The sequence below is a fragment of the Plectropomus leopardus genome, chromosome 3, assembly GCF_026936395.1.
Source record: "Plectropomus leopardus strain MGB_pleo_1.0 chromosome 3, ASM2693639v1, whole genome shotgun sequence".
NCBI classification, from domain to species: Eukaryota; Metazoa; Chordata; class Actinopteri; order Perciformes; family Serranidae; genus Plectropomus; species Plectropomus leopardus.
In genome coordinates this window covers 37,446,265-37,464,983 of record NC_142178.1, presented here as the reverse complement: position 1 = coordinate 37,464,983, position 18,719 = coordinate 37,446,265, and the positions used below count along the sequence as shown (strand labels likewise).

General features: G+C 36.2%; 2 protein-coding genes across 4 annotated transcripts in view; one reads left to right on the top strand and one right to left on the bottom strand.

The window, feature by feature from the left end:
- LOC121941587 (uncharacterized) overlaps window positions 1–8,437 on the top strand; it is a 35,530-nt gene extending 27,093 nt beyond the window's left edge. For 2 of the 3 annotated variants that reach the window (XM_088074945.1, XM_088074947.1), the window contains exon 15: window positions 7,639–8,436. The gene's annotated coding sequence lies outside the window, so the exon portion shown is untranslated. Of the gene's footprint in view, window positions 1–7,638 lie in introns of all 3 variants that reach the window. The other variant, XM_088074944.1, reaches the window with a different exon arrangement.
- Window positions 1–18,719, bottom strand: part of c3b.1 (complement C3b, tandem duplicate 1) — a 73,817-nt gene that overhangs the window by 5,075 nt on the left and 50,023 nt on the right. The gene's annotated exons all lie outside the window — the stretch shown is intronic.

The window sequence follows — 18,719 nt, the reverse complement described above, 5'->3', positions numbered from 1 at the left end:
AAATGACCAAAAAGCAAGGCTATAGTATGGCAAAAATGTCAAAAATGACGTTTCCCAAAAACATCTGAAAACAGCCTGAAACTGCATTAAATAGTGTGTCAACACACGCCATAGCAAACAATAATGCAAAAACAGCCAAAAACACCCTTTTATGGCATGTTGAAAAAATGACCAAAAAAGCAAGGCTATAGTATGGCAAAAATGTCAAAAAATGAGGTTTCCCAAAAACATCCAAAAACAGCTTAAAACCATCGAAAATAGCGTGTCAAAACACGCCATAGCAAAGAATAATGCAAAAACTGCCAAAAACAACATAACTTGGCACACTGAAAAAATGACCAAAAAACCAAGGCTATAGTATGGCAAAATCGTCAAAAAATGACGTTTCCCAAAAACATCCGAAAACAGCTGAAAACCATCTAAAATAGCGTGTAGAAACACGTCAAAGCAAAGAATAATGAAAAAAACGGCAAAAACACCCTTTTATGGAACGCTGAAAAATGACCAAAAAGCAAGGCTATAGTATGGCAAAATGTCAAAAATGGCATTTCCCAAAAACATCCAAAAACAGCCTGAAAACTGCATTAAATAGAGTGGTCGAAGCACGCCATAGGATAGAATGTTGCAAAAACGGCCAAAAACAACACAACATGGCACGCTGAAAAAATGACCAAAAAAGCAAGGCTATAGTATGGCAAAAATGTCAAAAAATGACGTTTCCCAAAAACATCCAAAAACAGCTGAAAACTGCATTAAATAGCATGCCTAGACGTGCCATAGCATAGAATGTTGCAGAAACTGCCAAAAAAACACCCTTTTACGGCATGTTGAAAAAATTACCAAAAAAGCAAGGCTATAGTATGGCAAAAATGTCAAAAAAATGACGTTTTCCAAAAACATCCGAAAACAGCTGAAAACAATCTAAAATAGTGTGTAGAAACACGTCATAGAATAATGCAAAAATGGCAAAAAACACCGTTTTATGGAACGCTGAAAAAAATGACCAAAAAAGCAAGGCTATAGTATGGCAAAAATGTCAAAAATGACGTTTCCTCAAAACATTTAAAAACAGCTGAAAACTGCATTAAATAGCGTGTCAAAACATGCCATAGGATAGTATGTTGCACAAAACTGCCAAAAACAACATAACGTGGAACGCTGAAAAATGACCAAAAAAGCAGGCTATAATATGGCAAAATCGTCAAAAAATAACGTTTCCCAAAAACATCCGAAAACAGCTGAAAACCATCTAAAATAGCGTGTAGAAACACGTCAAAACAAAGAATAATGAAAAAACGGCAAAAAACACCCTTTTATGGAACGCTGAAAAAATGACCAATAAAGCAAGGCTATAGTATGGCAAAAATGTCAAAAAATGACGTTTCCCAAAAACATCCGAAAACTGCTTAAAACCATCGAAAATAGCGTGTCATAACACGCCATAGCAAAGAATAATGCAAAAACTGCCAAAAACAACATAACTTGGCACGCTGACAAAAATGACCAAAAAAGCAAGGCTATAGTATGGCAAAATCGTCAAAAAATGACGTTTCCCAAAAACATCCAAAAACAGCTGAAAACCATCTAAAATAGCGTGTCGAACCACGCCATAGCAAAGAATAACGCAAAAACGGCAAAAAACACCCTTTTATGGAACGCTGAAAAAATGACCAATAAAGCAAGGCTATAGTATGGCAAAAATGTCAAAAAATGGCATTTCCCAAAAACATCCGAAAACAGCTGAAAACTGCATTAAATAGTGTGTTGAAACACGTCATAGCAAACAATAATGCAGAAACGGCCAAAAACAACATAACTTGGCACACTGAAAAAATGACCAAAAAAGCAAGGCTATAGTATGGCAAAATCGTCAAAAAATGGCGTTTCCCAAAAACATCCGAAAACAGCTGAAAACTGCATTAAATAGTGTGTCGAAACGCGCCATAGGATAGAATGTTGCAAAAACGGCCAAAAACAACACAACATGGCACGCTGAAAAAATGACCAAAAAAGCAAGGCTATAGTATGGCAAAAATGTCAAAAAATGACGTTTCCCAAAAACATCCAAAAACAGCTGAAAACTGCATTAATTAGCATGCCTAGACGTGCCATAGCATAGAATGTTGCAGAAACTGCCAAAAAAACACCCTTTTACGGCATGTTGAAAAAATGACCAAAAAAGCAAGGCTATAGTATGGCAAAAATGTCAAAAAAATGACGTTTTCCAAAAACATCCGAAAACAGCTGAAAACCATCTAAAATAGCGTGTAGAAACACGTCAAAACAAAGAATAATGAAAAAACGGCAAAAAACACCCTTTTATGGAACGCTGAAAAAATGACCAAAAAAGCAAGGCTATAGTATGGCAAAAATGTCAAAAAATGACGTTTCCCAAAAACATCCGAAAACAGCTGAAAACTGCATTAAATAGCGTGTCGAAACACGTCATACCAAACAATAATGCAGAAACGGCCAAAAACAACACAACTTGGCACGTTGAAAAAATGACCAAAAAAGCAAGGCTATAGTATGGCAAAAATGTCAAAAATGACGTTTCCCAAAAACATCTGAAAACAGCCTGAAACTGCATTAAATAGTGTGTCAACACACGCCATAGCAAACAATAATGCAAAAACAGCCAAAAACACCCTTTTATGGCATGTTGAAAAAATGACCAAAAAAGCAAGGCTATAGTATGGCAAAAATGTCAAAAAATGAGGTTTCCCAAAAACATCCAAAAACAGCTTAAAACCATCGAAAATAGCGTGTCAAAACACGCCATAGCAAAGAATAATGCAAAAACTGCCAAAAACAACATAACTTGGCACACTGAAAAATGACCAAAAAGCAAGGCTATAGTATGGCAAAATGTCAAAAATGACATTTCCCAAAAACATCTGAAAACAGCTGAAAACTGCATTAAATAGCGTGTCGAAACACGTCATAGCAAACAATAATGCAGAAACGGCCAAAAACAAACTAACTTGGCACGCTGAAAAAATGACCAAAAAAGCAAGGCTATAATATGGCAAAATCGTCAAAAAATAACGTTTCCCAAAAACATCCGAAAACAGCTGAAAACCATCTAAAATAGCGTGTAGAAACACGTCAAAACAAAGAATAATGAAAAAACGGCAAAAAACACCCTTTTATGGAACGCTGAAAAAATGACCAAAAAAGCAAGGCTATAGTATGGCAAAAATGTCAAAAAATGACGTTTCCCAAAAACATCCGAAAACAGCTGAAAACTGCATTAAATAGCGTGTCGAAACACGTCATACCAAACAATAATGCAGAAACGGCCAAAAACAACATAACTTGGCACGCTGAAAAAATGACCAAAAAAGCAAGGCTATAGTATGGCAAAAATGTCAAAAATGACGTTTCCCAAAAACATCTGAAAACAGCCTGAAACTGCATTAAATAGTGTGTCAACACACGCCATAGCAAACAATAATGCAAAAACAGCCAAAAACACCCTTTTATGGCATGTTGAAAAAATGACCAAAAAAGCAAGGCTATAGTATGGCAAAAATGTCAAAAAATGAGGTTTCCCAAAAACATCCAAAAACAGCTTAAAACCATCGAAAATAGCGTGTCAAAACACGCCATAGCAAAGAATAATGCAGAAAACTGCCAAAAACAACATAACTTGGCACACTGAAAAAATGACCAAAAAACCAAGGCTATAGTATGGCAAAATCGTCAAAAAATGACGTTTCCCAAAAACATCCGAAAACAGCTGAAAACCATCTAAAATAGCGTGTAGAAACACGTCAAAGCAAAGAATAATGAAAAAAACGGCAAAAAACACCCTTTTATGGAACGCTGAAAAAATGACCAAAAAAGCAAGGCTATAGTATGGCAAAAATGTCAAAAAATGGCATTTCCCAAAAACATCCAAAAACAGCTGAAAACTGCATTAAATAGAGTGTCGAAACGCGCCATAGGATAGAATGTTGCAAAAACGGCCAAAAACAACACAACATGGCACGCTGAAAAAATGACCAAAAAAGCAAGGCTATAGTATGGCAAAAATGTCAAAAAATGACGTTTCCCAAAAACATCCAAAAACAGCTGAAAACTGCATTAAATAGCATGCCTAGACGTGCCATAGCATAGAATGTTGCAGAAACTGCCAAAAAAACACCCTTTTACGGCATGTTGAAAAAATTACCAAAAAAGCAAGGCTATAGTATGGCAAAAATGTCAAAAAAATGACGTTTTCCAAAAACATCCGAAAACAGCTGAAAACAATCTAAAATAGTGTGTAGAAACACGTCATAGAATAATGCAAAAATGGCAAAAAACACCGTTTTATGGAACGCTGAAAAAAATGACCAAAAAAGCAAGGCTATAGTATGGCAAAAATGTCAAAAATGACGTTTCCTCAAAACATTTAAAAACAGCTGAAAACTGCATTAAATAGCGTGTCAAAACATGCCATAGGATAGTATGTTGCACAAAACTGCCAAAAACAACATAACGTGGAACGCTGAAAAAATGACCAAAAAAGCAAGGCTATAATATGGCAAAATCGTCAAAAAATAACGTTTCCCAAAAACATCCGAAAACAGCTGAAAACCATCTAAAATAGCGTGTAGAAACACGTCAAAACAAAGAATAATGAAAAAACGGCAAAAAACACCCTTTTATGGAACGCTGAAAAAATGACCAATAAAGCAAGGCTATAGTATGGCAAAAATGTCAAAAAATGACGTTTCCCAAAAACATCCGAAAACTGCTTAAAACCATCGAAAATAGCGTGTCATAACACGCCATAGCAAAGAATAATGCAAAAACTGCCAAAAACAACATAACTTGGCACGCTGACAAAAATGACCAAAAAAGCAAGGCTATAGTATGGCAAAATCGTCAAAAAATGACGTTTCCCAAAAACATCCAAAAACAGCTGAAAACCATCTAAAATAGCGTGTCGAACCACGCCATAGCAAAGAATAACGCAAAAACGGCAAAAAACACCCTTTTATGGAACGCTGAAAAAATGACCAATAAAGCAAGGCTATAGTATGGCAAAAATGTCAAAAAATGGCATTTCCCAAAAACATCCGAAAACAGCTGAAAACTGCATTAAATAGTGTGTTGAAACACGTCATAGCAAACAATAATGCAGAAACGGCCAAAAACAACATAACTTGGCACACTGAAAAAATGACCAAAAAAGCAAGGCTATAGTATGGCAAAATCGTCAAAAAATGACGTTTCCCAAAAACATCCGAAAACAGCTGAAAACTGCATTAAATAGCGTGTCGAAACACGTCATAGCAAACAATAATGCAAAAATGGCCACAAACAACATAACTTGGCACGCTGACAAAAATGACCAAAAAAGCAAGGCTATAGTATGGCAAAATCGTCAAAAAATGACGTTTCCCAAAAACATCCGAAAACAGCTGAAAACCATCTAAAATAGCGTGTCGAACCACGCCATAGCAAAGAATAACGCAAAAACGGCAAAAAACACCCTTTTATGGAACGCTGAAAAAATGACCAAAAAAGCAAGGCTATAGTATGGCAAAAATGTCAAAAAATGGCATTTCCCAAAAACATCCAAAAACAGCTGAAAACTGCATTAAATAGTGTGTCGAAACGCGCCATAGGATAGAATGTTGCAAAAATGGCCAAAAACAACATAACGTGGAACGCTGAAAAAATGACCAAAAAAGCAAGGCTATAGTATGGCAAAATCGTCAAAAAATAACGTTTCCCAAAAACATCCGAAAACAGCTGAAAACCATCTAAAATAGCGTGTAGAAACACGTCAAAACAAAGAATAATGAAAAAACGGCAAAAAACACCCTTTTATGGCACGCTGAAAAAATGACCAAAAAAGCAAGGCTATAGTATGGCAAAAATGTCAAAAAATGACGTTTCCCAAAAACATCCGAAAACAGCTGAAAACTGCATTAAATAGCGTGTCGAAACATGCCATAGGATAGTATGTTGCACAAAACTGCCAAAAACAACATAACATGGCACGCTGAAAAAATGACCAAAAAAGCAAGGCTATAGTATGGCAAAATCGTCAAAAAATGACGTTTCCCAAAAACATCCAAAAACAGCTGAAAACCATCTAAAATAGCGTGTCGAACCACGCCATAGCAAAGAATAACGCAAAAACGGCAAAAAACACCCTTTTATGGAACGCTGAAAAAATGACCAAAAAAGCAAGGCTATAGTATGGCAAAAATGTCAAAAAATGGCATTTCCCAAAAACATCCAAAAACAGCTGAAAACTGCATTAAATAGCGTGTTGAAACACGTCATAGCAAACAATAATGCAGAAACGGCCAAAAACAACATAACTTGGCACGCTGAAAAAATGACCAAAAAAGCAAGGCTATAGTATGGCAAAATGTCAAAAATGACGTTTTCCAAAACATCCAAAAACAGCTGAAAACCATCTAAAATAGCGTAGAAACACGCCATAGCAAAGTATAATGAAAAACGGCAAAAAACACCCTTTTATGGAACGCTGAAAAATGACCAAAAAGCAAGGCTATAGTATGGCAAAATGTCAAAAAAATGGCATTTCCCAAAAACATCCGAAAACAGCTGAAAATCTGCATTAAATAGCGTGTCAAACACGCCATAGCAAAGATAATGTAAAAAACAGCCAAAAACACCCTTTTGTGGCATGTTGAAAAAATGACCAAAATTAGCAAGGCTATAGTATGGCAAAAATGTCAAAAAATGACGTTTCCCAAAAACATCCGAAAACAGCTTAAAACCTTGAAAATAGCATGTCGAAACACGCCATAGCAAAGAATAATGCAAAAATGGCCAAAAACAACATAACTTGGCACGCTGACAAAAATGACCAAAAAAGCAAGGCTATAGTATGGCAAAAATGGCAAAAAATGACGTTTTCCAAAAACATCCGAAAACAGCTGAAAACCATCTAAAATAGCGTGTCGAAACACGCCATAGCAAAGAATAACGCAAAAACGGCAAAAAACACCCTTTTATGGAACGCTGAAAAAATGACCAATAAAGCAAGGCTATAGTATGGCAAAAATGTCAAAAAATGGCATTTCCAAAACATCCGAAAACAGCTGAAAACTGCATTAAATAGTGTGTTGAAACACGCCATAGCAAACAATAATGCAGAAACGCCAAAAACAACATAACTTGGCACGCTGAAAAATGACCAAAAAAGCAAGGCTATAGTATGGCAAAATGTCAAAAATGACATTTCCCAAAAACATCTAAAAACAGCTGAAAACTGCATTAAATAGCATGCCTAGACGTGCCATAGTATAGAATGTTGCAAAAACTGCCAAAAAACACCCTTTTACGGCATGTTGAAAAAATGACCAAAAAAGCAAGGCTATAGTATGGCAAAAATGTCAAAAAATGACATTTCCCAAAAACATCTGAAAACAGCTGAAAACCATCTAAAATACGGTGTCAAAACACGCCATAGCAAAGAATAACGCAAAAACAGCCAAAAACACCTGTTTTTAGCATGTTGAAAAATTAACCTAAAACACTTTACTATAGTTTGATGGGTTTTTTTTGACATACTATATTATGATGCTTTTGGACTTTTGGGAGACCAGCCAAGAATGGAAATTCTTACCCAGATCCTAACCCAAGCTTCTAATCCCCCCACAGGGAGATGACCCTTTTCATGAACATGCACGTGGCCGCACCCTGGCTCATGAGCATATTTACATGTTCATGATTGAGCAGCAGTAGACGTTTGAGCAATCATTTACAGGAAACTCCCCAGCAGCAAGAGGAGGAAGCCTACTCCCAAAAATGACACCCCAAGCAGGAGGAGGAGGTTTCTACTGGAACACGCCACCCCAAGGCCAGCCATTGAGGAGAGAGAGTGGAGAAAGTGATGACGCAACAAATTTCCAGATAAAGAGAAACATCAGATCACTGTGTGTGCTTTATGGCACTTTTTCTACTTTTGCCTTATCTTTTTTACAATGTAAAGCATCTTTGAGTACCCTGAAAAGCACTCTATAAATACAGTGTATTATCATTATCTTCCTCAGACCTTGTGTAAGACCATATATGTATCTCTGAAAAAAGGAGTTATGGAACTGTTGCTTTTGATTCACGCTTGTGACATTTTTATCTTTGAATAAAGCCTGCCTCAAGCAGTTTTAACATGTTTATACCATCCCTAGGTGTTCGCCTTTTCATTCTTCTGAGAATCTGGTGAGTGGCTGAAACAGACAAAAAAAGAAAAGACAAAAAGAAAAAGGATGCCGGAAAAAAGCAAACTTTTAGTTTGCTGCCTAGTCACATCATAACATAGGATGTTAAACAAAATGGCACAAACAACATAACATGGCATGTTGAAAAATAACCAAAGTAGCAAGGCTATAGTATGGCAAAAATGTCAAAAAATGACGTTTCCCAAAAACATCTGAAAACAGCTGAAAACTGCATTAAATAGCGTGTCGAAACACGTCATAGCAAACAATAATGCAAAAACAGCCAAAAACAGCACAACATGGCACGCTGAAAAAATGACCAAAAAAGCAAGGCTATAGTATGGCAAAAATGTCAAAAAATGACATTTACCAAAAACATCCAAAAACAGCCTGAAACTGCATTAAATAGCGTGTCGACACACGCCATAGCAAAGAACAATGCAAAAACAGCCAAAAATATCCTTTTATGGCATGTTGAAAAAATGACCAAAAAAGCAAGGCTATAGTATGGCAAAAATGTCAAAAAATGAGGTTTCCCAAAAATATCCGAAAACAGCTTAAAACCATCGAAAATAGCGTGTCGAAACACGCCATAGCAAAGAATAATGCAAAAACTGCCAAAAACAACATAACTTGGCACGCTGAAAAAAATGACCAAAAAAGCAAGGCTATAGTATGGCAAAAATGTCAAAAAATGACATTTACCAAAAACATCCGAAAACAGCCTGAAACTGCATTAAATAGCGTGTCGAAACACGCCATAGAAAAGAATAATGCAAAAATGGCCAAAAACAACAGAACTTGGCACGCTGAAAAAAATGACCAAAAAAGCAAGGCTATAGTATGGCAAAAATGTCAAAAAATGACATTTACCAAAAACATCCGAAAACAGCCTGAAACTGCATTAAATAGCGTGTCTACACACGCCATAGCATAGGATGTTGCAAAAATTGCAGAAAAAACCTTTTTCGGCATGTTGAAAAAATGACCAAAAAAGCAAGGCTATAGTATGGCAAAAATGTCAAAAAATGACATTTTCCAAAAACATCCAAAAACAGCCTGAAACTGCATTAAATAGCGTGTCGAAACACACCATAGCATAGAATAATGCAAAAATGGCCAAAAACAACATAACTTGGCACGCTGAAAAAAATGACCAAAAAAGCAAGGCTATAGTATGGCAAAAATGTCAAAAAATGACATTTACCAAAAACATCCGAAAACAGCCTGAAACTGCATTAAATAGCGTGTCGAAACACGCCATAGCAAAGAACAATGCAAAAACAGCCCAAAACACCCTTTTATGGCACGCTGAAAAAAATGACCAAAAAAGCAAGGCTATAGTATGGCAAAAATGTCAAAAAATGACATTTTCCAAAAACATCCAAAAACAGTCTGAAACTGCATTAAATAGCGTGTTGAAACACGCCATAGCAAAGAATAATGCAAAAATGGCCAAAAACAACATAACTTGGCACGCTGACAAAAATGACCAAAAAAGCAAGGCTATAGTATGGCAAAAATGTCAAAAAATGACATTTTCCAAAAACATCCAAAAACAGTCTGAAACTGCATTAAATAGCGTGTCGAAACACGCCATAGCAAAGAACGATGCAAAAACAGCCCAAAACATCCTTTTATGGCATGTTGAAAAAATGACCAAAAAAGCAAGGCTATAGTATGGCAAAAATGTCAAAAAATGACATTTTCCAAAAACATCCAAAAACAGCCTGAAACTGCATTAAATAGCGTGTCGAAACACGCCATAGCAAAGAACAATGCAAAAACAGCCCAAAACACCCTTTTATGGCATGTTGAAAAAATGACCAAAAAAGCAAGGCTATAGTATGGCAAAAATGTCAAAAAATGACATTTTCCAAAAACATCCAAAAACAGTCTGAAACTGCATTAAATAGCGTGTCGAAACACGCCATAACAAAGAACAATGCAAAAACAGCCAAAAACACCCTTTTATGGCATGTTGAAAAAATGACCAAAAAAGCAAGGCTATAGTATGGCAAAAATGTCAAAAAATGAGGTTTCCCAAAAATATCCGAAAACAGCTTAAAACCATCGAAAATAGCGTGTCGAAACACGCCATAGCAAAGAATAATGCAAAAACTGCCAAAAACAACAGAACTTGGCACGCTGAAAAAAATGACCAAAAAAGCAAGGCTATAGTATGGCAAAAATGTCAAAAAATGACATTTTCCAAAAACATCCGAAAACAGTCTGAAACTGCATTAAATAGCGTGTCGAAACACGCCATAGCAAAAAATAATGCAAAAACAGCCAAAAACAACACAACATGGCACGCTGAAAAAATGACCAAAAAAGCAAGGCTATAGTATGGCAAAAATGTCAAAAAATGACGTTTCCCAAAAACATCCAAAAACAGCTGAAAACTGCATTAAATAGCGTGTCAAAACATGCCATAGGATAGTATGTTGCACAAAACTGCCAAAAACAACATAACATGGAACGCTGAAAAAATGACCAAAAAAGCAAGGCTATAGTATGGCAAAAATGTCAAAAAATGGCATTTCCCAAAAACATCCAAAAACAGCTGAAAACTGCATTAAATAGCGTGTTGAAAGACGTCATAGCAAACAATAATGCAGAAACGGTCAAAAACAACAAAACTTGGCACGCTGAAAAAATGACCAAAAAAGCAAGGCTATAGTATGGCAAAATCGTCAAAAAATGACATTTCCCAAAAACATCCCAAAACAGCTGAAAACCATCTAAAATAGCGTGTAGAAACATGTCAAAGCAAAGAATAATGAAAAAAACGGCAAAAAACACCCTTTTATGGAACGCTGAAAAAAATGACCAAAAAAGCAAGGCTATAGTATGGCAAAAATGTCAAAAAATGGCATTTCCCAAAAACATCCAAAAACAGCTGAAAACTGCATTAAATAGTGTGTCGAAACGCGCCATAGGATAGAATGTTGCAAAAACGGCCAAAAACAACACAACATGGCACGCTGAAAAAATGACCAAAAAAGCAAGGCTATAGTATGGCAAAAATGTCAAAAAATGACGTTTCCCAAAAACATCCAAAAACAGCTGAAAACTGCATTAATTAGCATGCCTAGACGTGCCATAGCATAGAATGTTGCAGAAACTGCCAAAAAAACACCCTTTTACGGCATGTTGAAAAATGACCAAAAAAGCAAGGCTATAGTATGGCAAAAATGTCAAAAAAATGACGTTTTCCAAAAACATCCGAAAACAGCTGAAAACCATCTAAAATAGCGTGTAGAAACACGTCAAAACAAAGAATAATGAAAAAACGGCAAAAAACACCCTTTTTATGGAACGCTGAAAAATGACCAAAAAGCAAGGCTATAGTATGGCAAAATGTCAAAAATGACGCTTTCCAAAAAACATCCGAAAACAGCTGAAAACTGCATTAAATAGCGTGATGAAACACGCCATACCAAACAATAATGCAGAAACGGCCAAAAACAACAACACAACTTGGCACGCTGAAAAAATGACCAAAAAAGCAAGGCTATAGTATGGCAAAATCGTCAAAAAATGACATTTCCCAAAACAACTGAAAACAGCCTGAAACTACATTAAATAGTGTGACAACACACGCAAAAGCAAACAATAATGCAAAACAGCTAAAAACACCCTTTTATGGCATGTTGAAAAAATGACCAAAAAGCAAGGCTATAGTATGGCAAAATGTCAAAAATGAGGTTTCCCAAAACATCCAAAAACAGCTTAAAACCATCGAAAATAGCGTGTCAAAACACGCCATAGCAAAGAATAATGCAAAACTGCCAAAAACAACATAACTTGGCACACTGAAAAATGACCAAAAAGCAAGGCTATAGTATGGCAAAAATGTCAAAAATGACATTTCCCAAAAACATCCGAAAACAGCTGAAAACTGCATTAAATAGCGTGGTCGAAACACGCCATAGCAAACAATAATGCAGAAACGGCCAAAACAAACTAACTTGGCACGCTGAAAAATGACCAAAAAAGCAAGGCTATAATATGGCAAAATGTCAAAAAATAACATTTCCCAAAAACATCCGAAAACAGCTGAAAACCATCTAAAATAGCGTAGAAACACGCCAAAACAAAGAATAATGAAAAACGGCAAAAACACCCTTTTATGGAACGCTGAAAAAATGACCAAAAAGCAAGGCTATAGTATGGCAAAATGTCAAAAATGACGTTTCCAAAAACATCCGAAAACAGCTGAAAACTGCATTAAATAGCGTGGTCGAAACACGCCATACCAAACAATAATGCAGAAACGGCCAAAAACAACATAACTTGGCACGCTGAAAAAATGACCAAAAAAGCAAGGCTATAGTATGGCAAAATCGTCAAAAAATGACATTTCCCAAAAACATCTGAAAACAGCCTGAAACTACATTAAATAGTGTGTCAACACACGCCATAGCAAACAATAATGCAAAACAGCTAAAAACACCCTTTTATGGCATGTTGAAAAATGACCAAAAAGCAAGGCTATAGTATGGCAAAAATGTCAAAAATGAGGTTTCCAAAAACATCCAAAAACAGCTTAAAACCATCGAAAATAGCGTGTCAAAACACGCCATAGCAAAGAATAATGCAAAACTGCCAAAAACAACATAACTTGGCACACTGAAAAATGACCAAAAACCAAGGCTATAGTATGGCAAAAATGTCAAAAAATGACGTTTTCCAAAAACATCCGAAAACAGCTGAAAACCATCTAAAATAGCGTGTAGAAACACGTCAAAACAAAGAATAATGAAAAAACGGCAAAAAACACCCTTTTATGGAACGCTGAAAAAATGACCAAAAAAGCAAGGCTATAGTATGGCAAAAATGTCAAAAAATGGCATTTCCCAAAAACATCCAAAAACAGCTGAAAACTGCATTAAATAGAGTGTCGAACGCCGCCATAGGATAGAATGTTGCAAAACGGCCAAAAACAACATAACTTGGCACGCTGAAAAAATGACCCAAAAAGCAAGGCTATAGTATGCCAAAATGTCAAAAAATGACGTTTTCAAAAAACATCCAAAACAGCTGAAAACTGCATTAAATAGCATGCCTAGACGCCATAGCATAGAATGTTGCAGAAACTGCCAAAAACACCCTTTTACGGCATGTTGAAAAATTACCAAAAAGCAAGGCTATAGTATGGCAAAAATGTCAAAAAATGACGCTTTCCAAAACATCCGAAAACAGCTGAAAACAATCTAAAATAGTGTGTAGAAACACGCCATAGAATAATGCAAAATGGCAAAAACACCCTTTTATGGAACGCTGAAAAAATGACCAAAAAAGCAAGGCTATAGTATGGCAAAAATGTCAAAAATGACGTTTCCTCAAAACATTTAAAAACAGCTGAAAACTGCATTAAATAGCGTGTCAAAACATGCCATAGGATAGTATGTTGCACAAAACTGCCAAAAACAACATAACGTGGAACGCTGAAAAAATGACCAAAAAAGCAAGGCTATAATATGGCAAAATCGTCAAAAAATAACGTTTCCCAAAAACATCCGAAAACAGCTGAAAACCATCTAAAATAGCGTGTAGAAACACGCCAAAACAAAGAATAATGAAAAACAGCAAAAACACCCTTTTATGGAACGCTGAAAAAATGACCAATAAAGCAAGGCTATAGTATGGCAAAAATGTCAAAAAATGACGTTTCCCAAAAACATCCGAAAACTGCTTAAAACCATCGAAAATAGCGTGTCATAACACGCCATAGCAAAGAATAATGCAAAAACTGCCAAAAACAACATAACTTGGCACGCTGACAAAAATGACCAAAAAAGCAAGGCTATAGTATGGCAAAATCACAAAAATGACGTTTCCCAAAAACACCCAAATACAGCTGAAAACCATCTAAAATAGCGTGTCGAACCACGCCATAGCAAAGAATAACGCAAAAACGGCAAAAAACACCCTTTTATGGAACGCTGAAAAAATGACCAAAAAAGCAAGGCTATAGTATGGCAAAAATGTCAAAAAATGGCATTTCCCAAAAACATCCGAAAACAGCTGAAAACTGCATTAAATAGTGTGTTGAAACACGTCATAGCAAACAATAATGCAGAAACGGCCAAAAACAACATAACTTGGCACACTGAAAAAATGACCAAAAAAGCAAGGCTATAGTATGGCAAAATCGTCAAAAAATGACGTTTCCCAAAAACATCCGAAAACAGCTGAAAACTGCATTAAATAGCGTGTCGAAACACGTCATAGCAAACAATAATGCAAAAATGGCCACAAACAACATAACTTGGCACGCTGACAGAAATGACCAAAAAAGCAAGGCTATAGTATGGCAAAATCGTCAAAAAATGACGTTTCCCAAAAACATCCGAAAACAGCTGAAAACCATCTAAAATAGCGTGTCGAACCACGCCATAGCAAAGAATAACGCAAAAACGGCAAAAAACACCCTTTTATGGAACGCTGAAAAAATGACCAAAAAAGCAAGGCTATAGTATGGCAAAATGTCAAAAATGGCATTTCCAAAAACATCCAAAAACAGCTGAAAACTGCATTAAATAGTGTGTCGAAACGCCGCCATAGGATAGAATGTTGCAAAAATGGCCAAAACAACATAACGTGGAACGCTGAAAAATGACCAAAAAGCAAGGCTATAGTATGGCAAAATCACAAAAATAACGTTTCCCAAAAACATCCGAAAACAGCTGAAAACCATCTAAAATAGCGTGTAGAAACACGTCAAAACAAAGAATAATGAAAAAACGGCAAAAAACACCCTTTTATGGCACGCTGAAAAAATGACCAAAAAAGCAAGGCTATAGTATGGCAAAAATGTCAAAAAATGACGTTTCCCAAAAACATCCGAAAACAGCTGAAAACTGCATTAAATAGCGTGTCGAAACATGCCATAGGATAGTATGTTGCACAAAACTGCCAAAAACAACATAACATGGCACGCTGAAAAAATGACCAAAAAAGCAAGGCTATAGTATGGCAAAATCGTCAAAAAATGACGTTTCCCAAAAACATCCAAAAACAGCTGAAAACCATCTAAAATAGCGTGTCGAAACACGCCATAGCAAAGAATAACGCAAAAACGGCAAAAAACACCCTTTTATGGAACGCTGAAAAATGACCAAAAAGCAAGGCTATAGTATGGCAAAAATGTCAAAAAATGGCATTTCCCAAAAACATCCAAAAACAGCTGAAAACTGCATTAAATAGCGTGTTGAAACACGTCATAGCAAACAATAATGCAGAAACGGCCAAAAACAACATAACTTGGCACGCTGAAAAAATGACCAAAAAAGCAAGGCTATAGTATGGCAAAAATGTCAAAAAATGACGTTTTCCAAAAACATCCAAAAACAGCTGAAAACCATCTAAAATAGCGTGTAGAAACACGTCATAGCAAAGTATAATGAAAAAACGGCAAAAAACACCCTTTTATGGAACGCTGAAAAAATGACCAAAAAAGCAAGGCTATAGTATGGCAAAAATGTCAAAAAAAATGGCATTTCCCAAAAACATCCGAAAACAGCTGAAAACTGCATTAAATAGCGTGTCGAAACACGCCATAGCAAAGACCAATGTAAAAACAGCCAAAAACACCCTTTTGTGGCATGTTGAAAAAATGACCAAAATTAGCAAGGCTATAGTATGGCAAAAATGTCAAAAAATGACGTTTCCCAAAAACATCCGAAAACAGCTTAAAACCTTGAAAATAGCATGTCGAAACACGCCATAGCAAAGAATAATGCAAAAATGGCCAAAAACAACATAACTTGGCACGCTGACAAAAATGACCAAAAAAGCAAGGCTATAGTATGGCAAAAATGGCAAAAAATGACGTTTTCCAAAAACATCCGAAAACAGCTGAAAACCATCTAAAATAGCGTGTCGAAACACGCCATAGCAAAGAATAACGCAAAAACGGCAAAAAACACCCTTTTATGGAACGCTGAAAAAATGACCAATAAAGCAAGGCTATAGTATGGCAAAAATGTCAAAAAATGGCATTTCCCAAAAACATCCGAAAACAGCTGAAAACTGCATTAAATAGTGTGTTGAAACACGTCATAGCAAACAATAATGCAGAAACGGCCAAAAACAACATAACTTGGCACGCTGAAAAAATGACCAAAAAAGCAAGGCTATAGTATGGCAAAAATGTCAAAAAATGACATTTCCCAAAAACATCTAAAAACAGCTGAAAACTGCATTAAATAGCATGCCTAGACGTGCCATAGTATAGAATGTTGCAAAAACTGCCAAAAAACACCCTTTTACGGCATGTTGAAAAAATGACCAAAAAAGCAAGGCTATAGTATGGCAAAAATGTCAAAAAATGACATTTCCCAAAAACATCTGAAAACAGCTGAAAACCATCTAAAATACGGTGTCAAAACACGCCATAGCAAAGAATAACGCAAAAACAGCCAAAAACACCTGTTTTTAGCATGTTGAAAAATTAACCTAAAACACTTTACTATAGTTTGATGGGTTTTTTTTGACATACTATATTATGATGCTTTTGGACTTTTGGGAGACCAGCCAAGAATGGAAATTCTTACCCAGATCCTAACCCAAGCTTCTAATCCCCCCACAGGGAGATGACCCTTTTCATGAACATGCACGTGGCCGCACCCTGGCTCATGAGCATATTTACATGTTCATGATTGAGCAGCAGTAGACGTTTGAGCAATCATTTACAGGAAACTCCCCAGCAGCAAGAGGAGGAAGCCTACTCCCAAAAATGACACCCCAAGCAGGAGGAGGAGGTTTCTACTGGAACACGCCACCCCAAGGCCAGCCATTGAGGAGAGAGAGTGGAGAAAGTGATGACGCAACAAATTTCCAGATAAAGAGAAACATCAGATCACTGTGTGTGCTTTATGGCACTTTTTCTACTTTTTGCCTTATCTTTTTACAATGTAAAGCATCTTTGAGTACCCTGAAAAGCACTCTATAAATACAGTGTATTATCATTATCTTCCTCAGACCTTGTGTAAGACCATATATGTATCTCTGAAAAAAGGAGTTATGGAACTGTTGCTTTTGATTCACGCTTGTGACATTTTTATCTTTGAATAAAGCCTGCCTCAAGCAGTTTTAACATGTTTATACCATCCCTAGGTGTTCGCCTTTTCATTCTTCTGAGAATCTGGTGAGTGGCTGAAACAGACAAAAAAAGAAAAGACAAAAAGAAAAAGGATGCCGGAAAAAAGCAAACTTTTAGTTTGCTGCCTAGTCACATCATAACATAGGATGTTAAACAAAATGGCACAAACAACATAACATGGCATGTTGAAAAATAACCAAAGTAGCAAGGCTATAGTATGGCAAAATGTCAAAAATGACGTTTCCCAAAACATCTGAAAACAGCTGAAAACTGCATTAAATAGCGTGTCGAAACACGTCATAGCAAACAATAATGCAAAAACAGCCAAAAACAGCACAACATGGCACGCTGAAAAAATGACCAAAAAAGCAAGGCTATAGTATGGCAAAAATGTCAAAAAATGACATTTACCAAAAACATCCAAAAACAGCCTGAAATGCATTAAATAGCGTGTCGAAACACGCCATAGCAAAGAACAATGCAAAAACAGCCAAAAATATCCTTTTATGGCATGTTGAAAAAATGACCAAAAAAGCAAGGCTATAGTATGGCAAAAATGTCAAAAAATGACGTTTCCCAAAAATATCCGAAAACAGCTTAAAACCATCGAAAATAGCGCGGTCAAAACACGCCATAGCAAAGAATAATGCAAAACTGCCAAAAACAACATAACTTGGCACGCTGAAAAATGACCAAAAAAAGCAAGGCTATAGTATGGCAAAAATGTCAAAAAATGACATTTACCAAAAACATCCGAAAACAGCCTGAAACTGCATTAAATAGCGTGTCGAAACACGCCATAGAAAAGAATAATGCAAAAATGGCCAAAAACAACAGAACTTGGCACGCTGAAAAAAATGACCAAAAAAGCAAGGCTATAGTATGGCAAAAATGTCAAAATGACATTTACCAAAAACATCCGAAAACAGCCTGAAATCAGATTAAATAGCGTGTCTACACACGCCATAGCATAGGATGTTGTAAAAATTGCAGAAAAAACCTTTTTCGGCATGTTGAAAAAATGACCAAAAAAGCAAGGCTATAGTATGGCAAAAATGTCAAAAAATGACATTTTCCAAAACATCCAAAAACAGCCTGAAACTGCATTAAATAGCGTGTAAAACACACCATAGCATAGAATAATGCAAAAATGGCCAAAAACAACATAACTTGGCACGCTTGAAAAAATGACCAAAAAGCAAGGCTATAGTATGGCAAAATGTCAAAAATGACATTTACCAAAAACATCCGAAAACAGCCTGAAACTGCATTAAATAGCGTGTCGAAACACGCCATAGCAAAGAACAATGCAAAAACAGCCCAAAACACCCTTTTATGGCACGCTGAAAAAAATGACCAAAAAAGCAAGGCTATAGTATGGCAAAAATGTCAAAAATGACGTTTCCCAAAAA